This window comes from Herpailurus yagouaroundi, unplaced genomic scaffold, assembly GCF_014898765.1.
Source record: "Herpailurus yagouaroundi ecotype Mexico unplaced genomic scaffold, PumYag 142, whole genome shotgun sequence".
Classification (NCBI taxonomy): Eukaryota; Metazoa; Chordata; class Mammalia; order Carnivora; family Felidae; genus Herpailurus; species Herpailurus yagouaroundi.
In genome coordinates, this window is record NW_024412397.1 from 50,034,799 (window position 1) to 50,042,956 (window position 8,158).

Sequence of the window (8,158 nt, forward strand, 5' to 3'; positions counted from 1 at the left end):
CCGCCCCCCGCGCACCGCCCAGGGCCGCCAGCGCGGCGCGGAGAGGTCACCGCGGTGGCATTCCTCCCCGCGCGCTGTTTACGTGACTTAATGTACTTCATACGCCGCGGGTAAGTTAGGGCCGCGATAAGCGGGCGACCAGAGAAGGGTCGCTGTAAAAGCCCCACGCTGGGCGCCTCCTAGCCCTCGCCTCATCCATTAACCTTTTTACTTTCTTCTTCCCTCTCTCTTTTAAAGCTTGTTATCTAGGCCACCCATGACCGACGAAAGATCTTCCCTCCCGGCTTCTCCCAAGGCCGCTTTAACCCAAATAAATTTGGCTATTAAGGGCCAAGATGCCTGACAAAAGATCGAAAGGTGTCTATCCGTGATCGCTTAAAGAAGCGGAGGAAAAGCTTGTGGCTCTCTGATCCCGATAAAGACATTCCACCCGGCGCCGGCCTCCCTTCCCGCGGCCTGGCTGCGCCCTGACACCCTGAGATCGCGGCCTCACTGGCGCACACCTCCACGGGCCCGGCGGGACCTGTGTCCGCTGCACCGGGAATGTGGAGGTCCCCAGGCTGCCTGGGTCCCGGGGTCCGTGGAACTCCAGGCCGGACGGAGCTGGGCTCCCAAAACAGACACCCTGCACTTGCCAGAAAAACTAAACCGAGCTCACTGGGGCCTGAGTTACCGTCCCGTTTTGATTATTTTCTGATGTTGAATAATTCTACCTTCCCACCCCCCACTCCCTGGGGTTTTGCCGAGGGGCGATGTTATTCCATATCTCTGGTGGTCTGGAGCAGCCCTTCTTTGGAACCCCGGTCAGAACCGATGGGTGGAACTGGACAGCTGAATTAGACTGAGGCCAATGCGGCGGGTGTGGACTCGCAAATGAAGAGCGCGCAGGTGGGAGGCAGAGGTCCAATCCCTCGGTCATCCCCAGGTTGGCTTTGGTTATGAAATGCGGTGTTTATTATCATTATTAATTACTATTGGCATAACTACACAAAGCCTAGGGCTGCCAGCTGGGCTGAGGCCCTGCCCCTGGGGTGATCCTTTTCACTAAAGCGAGGCAGGACTATCCACTTTCCTGATCCAGGACTGAAGAGGGGGCTTGGGGAGTCAGGTGCCACGTTTTGGAGGTCTCCGCACTGAGCCATTTCTTCTTCCCTTAAGTAGATGTAGCATTCCCCCGGACTCTAGTCTCACCTAAGCCTTTTCTGCCACTTTGCAACATGGGTAGTTAAGAACCTTCAGGGGTGGCAGGTTAGAGAGACAGCGCTGGCTTCCCTGCAACGGGGATTCATTCCTCTTAGATCTTGTGCTGTCCCCTTCTGTTCTATGGTGAAGCTGGAGACAGGACTCTGAATTCCAAAGGCAATCTAACATCTTCGGTTTCTGTCTGTCACCTCATGCTGGGTCCCGGAAGTTAAAGATGACTCCCTTTTCTCATTGCCTTCCTCCAAATAAGGTGAACTCCAAAGCCATCCACCTCATCTAATCCTTCCCCCTCATCCAGCCCACCCCTCTGGGGTGGGGGGTGGGGGGGGGGATAGGAAAAACCAGAGCATCAGAAGGAAAGGGATCATTTCTGCTCCCCCAAAGGTGAAAGAGACAGAAATTTCCAACACACTAGACATGAAAGACCTGAATTTTGCTGGTATCACTAGATGTGCAGATAATGCCAATTCTAGGGTCAGAGTCCAGATGCCACTGCCCCAGAGCTGTCTCAGCTCAGAGACCTTTCTGTTTCTCTTTTCTTGGTTGGGGGGGGAGGGGGTAATGTTGCTAAGAGGGAGCAGAAAAGGAGGTGATAGATAAGCTTTTGGAGATTTGCTAAGTAACTAATGCTCCTCCTTGAGTCAATTAAAGGGGAGAGAAATGCCCCCAAAATAAAAAATTACTGCATTTGCCACCCAGAACTATGACCTCTGCATTCAGTTATGTTGCAAATATGCAGAGAATCAGGACCGAGAGTTGTCTACCCATATGCAGCCCTCCAGTTTCCTGCGCTTGCCCAACAACACTACTGAGTATATATACTGCACAAAGAGAACTAGAAGAGTTAGCTCCTAGTTTTGAAGTGTTTACAGTCTAGAAGTTTGGGACTTCTGTGGAGCCGGTTAGGCAAAGTACCACAGACAGTTTCAAAGATGGAGGGAGGTGTTTGAGCCTTTCCCTAGAAGAGTTTACCCAGGCTCATATTGTCTTCTAGGCTTCACAGTGAGTTTGTAAAGAACCGAGTCACTCTGGCTCACAGACTAAGAGAATTGCCTGGGTTGGAATCTTGATTCTGCCACTTTCTAACTGTGTGACCAGGACAAATTGCCTAACCTCTCTGTGCCTCAGATTTCTCATCTGTAACATGAGGATGATAAAAGTAACTCCCCGACAGGATTGTTTAAGGGGATTAAAAGATTTCTTAAATGGAAAGTGCTAAGAGTACCTGGCACATAGTAAGCACTATGTTAAGTGTGAACTATTATTACCAATATCTATATTGTAATAGACTCACATATACTACACCGACTTTCAATTTCTTGTGTGACCCATCTGTTCCCTGGAGCGAATTAATTTCCAAGAAAGAACTTCTTTCAGCACCCATTCAACTTTGAGTCTTGCCATTCATTAGAGGCCTCAGGCTTTTTCTAGGTACCAGCACTGAGGATTTTATTTATTGCATTATGGTAGGAAAGTGTGGGCTGAGACAAACACAGTTCTTTACTTGCTTTTGGTTCCTTTGAAGAAGAAACGTTCCTTGTTGTTCTCCCTTGCAAATCCCAGCAGCAGACTCCAGCCTCTTCTCCAGGATGAAGATAGTAATCTTGAGGCTCATCCCTTGAGAAAAGTATCCTGGTCGGCAACAGCACACCCCCCTCTCCCCCCTTCTTTCTGGCAGCAGATAGGAGTGAGTTAACAGATGGGGCCATGAAGGAGGGGAACCTGTGGACTGGCATTAGATAAAAGGGTTGGGGGGACTAATTAAATTGACCTGGTCATCTGACTAGGTCACCTCACACTTTTCACCTTTAAGTTTGGTATCACTATTTATGCAGGACACTTATTTACAGTCGTATTTTGTTAAGGAATAGAATATCAAAGATCACTCATAAGCTATGGAACACATTATTGATAGAGGAAAATCTAGGCCATTTCAGACATTTTTCAACTAATTTTCTTTCTGTTGTTGTCGGGGTTTTTCCCCCATATAGCACCCCATCTTCTAAAACAAGATCTAAACTTCAATAATGAAAACTTAAAGAGAGAGATCCATGGGACAAAACAAAGAGCACCGTTCTCTAGATAAAGTGACAGAGAAAGAGATTTGTTTTTCAGAAGGCACAGTCTGGGGGGAACATAAAAGTCTCCTCCTGCCTGCAGGTTTTCAGTGGCGTTTGTGCCCAGAGCCTGTTTTTCTCTTGTCTCTGACAGTCCTGATCTTCTCTATATTTGATTTACTGAGTGCTGTCATTTCTCTGCTCTTTACTTTCACAATCACACACTCAAACCTGATAAAGTTCAAGACCCTGAATACTTGCAGCTTTCCCAGATTTACAGTCCTCCTGCCCCCCACTCCGGCCAGCAGCCCTGAAGCTGATTGAATCCTCATGGGCAGAAGCCTTGGGGGATCAGCAGAGAGCCAGCCAGTCCAAGAGGGCTGGGTCCATGGAGTCGATAGCCCCCATGCCAGCTCCGTTAGCCAAAGCAAACTTTGGTGGCTTCCTTCCTGGAGAAAATGATGGTCAACATTCTCTCATGTTAGTTTCAACTTCCGGTTTGTAACCTGCCCACCGGCAGGTACAGGAACTGTAACTTGCAAAATTTTAAATTGGTGAGAATTGGATGCAAAATCATGGTGAGCTTGCATCAGTGCCTGATTTGCCTGGAACTACTAAACAGCTTTGTGATCAAGGGCAAGCCACTTAACCTCTCAGTGCCTCAGTTGCTCCATCCATAAAATGGTAGAAATATTACTTTCCACAAACATTAATCACCAACTAATGACTTGAGCCCTCCTCCCTGCGTGTAGCTCTGTCAGGGCCCCAGGAAAGACTGCTAGCATATGTCTGATCTGGCTCTTTGGATTCTGTCAGGTTAAATACAAACCTACAAGTTAATCTAAATACTATACCAATGGGCTAAACAAAAGGAATGATTCATCTCCAAAGACTGGACAGTTAACTCAGGCTCAAGTTTGCAAACCACTGAAATGCCTGGATGGAAGATGCTATCTAAATAACCTATTCTTTGTCTATAAGTGTATAATAAGTAACTTTAAATCACAGGATACTGATGAAAAGCAACTATTGATGATGAATATTCTTATTTCCCATATGGTTACTGTATGGGGACTTCACATTTACTAAATAATTATTTGGACATGATTTAATATTTTTAAATGTCTTGAGCTCTCAGAATTTTCTGAGTAAGGTAAACATTTTAGGCAGCAGTGGTTTAAGTAGGTCTTTAAAAAAAATCACTGTTTCAAATCCATGAACTAAAAAAGGTGTGATTTTTTTTTCCTTTTAAAATTCATATTCTAAAGAAAGCTAAACTGTCATACTATTTAAAGGGAAAATTGTGCTCACCTGTTAAGGAAGGAAGCAGAATTGTTCCTTACCTTCTTCAGAAGTTCCCCCCCCCCACCCCAATCTGTCAGGATACATCCATTAGAACATATTACAGTGTTGCTTTTTCTGGACCATAATAATATTCACCTCTACAGAGGTGAATAAAAATAGCAACTTGACTTAATGGATATCAAATAACTTTCTGGATACTCCTAAACCAGATTACTGCTCTGTTTATAATACCACAAATTAAAGGCACGCAATTATCCAACAAAAACAGTGTGAATATTACACCATTTTTAAAGGCTGACTACCACAGAGCTGGTGCCCAGCCGACTCCAGCCAAAAACCACAGTGTGGATCCACAAATAAAGCTGTCAACCTTTGCATTTCAAAGGCATCTTTCTGTAAAGAGCTCGGCCTGCTCTGAGCAGCAGTGAAAAAGCCTTGGTGAGTAGGAAAGAGCCTACCCAGTGGCTGAGCTGGTGGGCAGCACAGAATATATCCTCACTTTAGCACTGTGGCCAGACTAAGCACACGTGGAGGTTGAGAGTGTGGAGCTCTGGGTTCAGATCCCAGCTCTGCAGCTTGCTCTCTGGTTGTGTGTCCTCAAGCAAGTTTTTAAATATCTCTACCTCGCATTTTTCTTATCTGTAAAAAGGGGGTGGTAGTAACAGTAGCCATCCCCAAAGAATTGTGAGTTGGCTAAGTAAGTTGATTTTTATAAAGAAGAGTGCCTGGCTCGACATGCAGATTTGAACTGTTTGATAAATAAGTAAAAACACAAATTTCTACTTAAGGCCAGCTCTTAAGGGGAAAGGAGATGAGGAGGAAGAGAGGAGGTATTAAGCGCTCAAAAAATTAGGTAGGAAGGCGATCAAAGGCATAAAGAAAACTAAAGATATGGGAATATCCAACGTTTCCTTCTGCAGATTATTTAAGATCATAAACTCACCCTTTCTGTCTGTATAGCACCTTCCAATATGCTGTCTTCACAATGACAGATATGCCAACAATTTGATCTATGAATGGAGTCATAGGCTTTTGCCCAGCATGGCATGTTTACATCAGAGGCAAAAGTGAAAGTTGCAGAGGCAATGAACCTCTTCCAGGGTACAAATGTTTGAATGTCTAACAAATGAAAAAGGTTCTTCTTTCTGGCAGAGTCAATAACCTTTCTCACTTGAGAAAGCACTGCATGATGGCTACAACTTGGCCTGGGGTTTCCGCACCTGTTCGGTCCTCATGAGCTCCCCAGGTTGTGCCCACAGTCACAACTGACGTGATTCTAGTGACTGTAAAATCCATCCCCAAACCAGCAAAGAATGCCACAATGTGTCTCAAACACAGTGGCCCTCTTCTTCGTCCACCCACCCCCTTGCACCCCCCAAGATTATGGCTGCCCCCTTTCTGCATAGGCACTTTGTGGTCATTGTGACATATAGTAAATCACCGGTGGCTTGTCTTTACTGCATCCCTGTATTCCTCTAATCTGTGAGACCTGAGGGGCACAGATCATGCCTCATTCATTTTTATCTCCCCATTAACACACACAGTGTCTAGCACAAGTCACTCACTAAAAGCTTGTTGAATAAACTGTTGAGTGTGATAATATTGAAAATTTCAGATACAACGCTCCAAACTCAAAGCATAAAGTCCAGCATTATCAACACCACATCATTTCGCATTAAAAACAATGATATCTCACTCACTCACTCACTCGCTATTTATTTATTTATTTATTTATTTAGAGCGAGTGAGAGAGAGAGAGAGAGAGCATGAGCAGGGGAGGGACAGAGAGAGAGGAAGAGAGAGAATCCCAAGCAGGCTCTGCCCTGTCAGCACAGAGCCCCACATGGGTCTCGATCCCATGAGCTTTGAGATTGTGACCTGAGCCAAAATCCAGAGTCAGATGCTTAGCCGACGGAGCCACCCAGGCATCCCAAAACAATGATCTCTTTATATGACTTCCTAAAATTCAATTTTTTTTCTACTCCTAAATAGAATCCTCAACCAGAATGTTTGAACAGCTACTTTCGCAGGGGATTTTATATTGGCTATAGCTGATTATCAAGTGATATGTACATGAGTCATTTTCTGATCCAATAATCCTAATACAAACAAATTGTGACTACAGCTTGTGAGTTTGTGGAAATTTTCTACTCCTTAAAGAAGCTATCTTGGGACTATCATTGCAGCTGAGGCTTTGTCTTAGTTTTTATGGACTATTTCACAGTATTTTACTACCTTCCAACTTTAGAGTACTTTCCACATTTTTCTTCCTAATTCAACCACTTAGAATATTATATTGCCTGTGTTCAGAATTCTATATTAGCCAATAATTTATTAAGCCAATTGGAAAGAGCACTTTTTTTATTTTTTATAATTTATTTATTTACATCCAAGTTAGTTAACATATAGTGCAATAATGATTCCAGTGATTCATCCCCTGTTTAACACCCAGTGCTCATCCCAACAAATGTCTTCCTTAATGCCCCTTGCGCATTTAGTCCATCCCCCCACCTACAACCCCTCCAGCAATCCTCAGTTTGTTCTCTGTATTTAAGAGTCTCTTGTGTTTTGTCCCCCTCCTTGTTTTTATATTATTTTTGCTTCCCTTCCCTTATGTTCATCTGTTTTGTATCTTGAATTTCACATATGATTGAAGTCATATGATATTTGTCTTTCTCTGACTGACTAATTTCGCTTAGCATAATACCCTCTGGTTCCATCCACATAGTTGCAAATGGTAAGATTTCATTCTTTTTGATTGCCAAATAATACTCCATCATATGTATGTATGTGTGTGTGTGTGCATGTGTGTGTGTGTGTGTGTATATATATATATATACATATATATGTGTGTGTATATATATATATATATATATACACACCACATCTTCTTTATCCATTCATCCATTGATGGACATTTGGGCTGGAAAGAGCACTTTAAAAGAATTAATGGCACAGGGCACGTGGGTGGCTCAGTCAGTTAAGCATGTAACTCTTGATCTCGACTCAGGTCAAGATCGCAGAGTCGTGGGATCCAACCCCAAGTGGAGCTCTGCACTGACAGCATAGAGCCTGCTTGGGACTCTCTCTCCCTCTCTCTCTGCCTCTCCCCTGCTCATGCATGCTCTCTCTCTCTCTCTCTCTCCCTCAAAATAAATAAATAAACTTAAACAAAGAATTAATGGCTGGGGCATCTGGGTAGTTCAGTCAATTAAGTTTCTGACTTTGGCTCACAGTTTGTGAGTTGGAGCCCCATGTTGGGGAGCCTGGAGCCTGCTTCAGAGTCTGTGTCTCCTTCTCTCTCTGCCTCTCCTCCTCTCTCTCTCTCTCTCTCTCTCTCTCTCTCTCTCTCAAAAATAAACATTAGAAATTAAAAAAAAAAGAATTAATGGCTAATTGTTCAAATCAGGAAGAATTCGTTAAACATTAATGTGGCATCTACATTACCATGAATGTGAAGCAGAAATGCAACTTCCTTTTTCAAGTCTGGCCACATGCTCCTCTTTTGTTTCCATTGTGCCGATATTAAAGAACAGATTTCAGGGACATCTGGGTAGCTCAGTCAGTTAATCGTCCAACTTCAGCTCAGGTCA

General features: G+C 44.1%; 1 long non-coding RNA gene across 2 annotated transcripts; it reads left to right on the forward strand.

The window, feature by feature from the left end:
• On the forward strand, positions 1 to 6,334 carry LOC121033099 (uncharacterized). Of its 2 annotated transcripts, XR_005791700.1 has the most exons (3): positions 1 to 110; positions 238 to 888; positions 6,319 to 6,334. It is a non-coding gene; the product is annotated as an uncharacterized LOC121033099 (long non-coding RNA). The 2 variants fall into 2 exon arrangements; XR_005791699.1 differs by lacking the exon at positions 6,319 to 6,334 and having other exon boundaries at positions 238 to 2,591.
• The last annotated feature ends 1,824 nt before the right edge of the window (positions 6,335 to 8,158 follow it).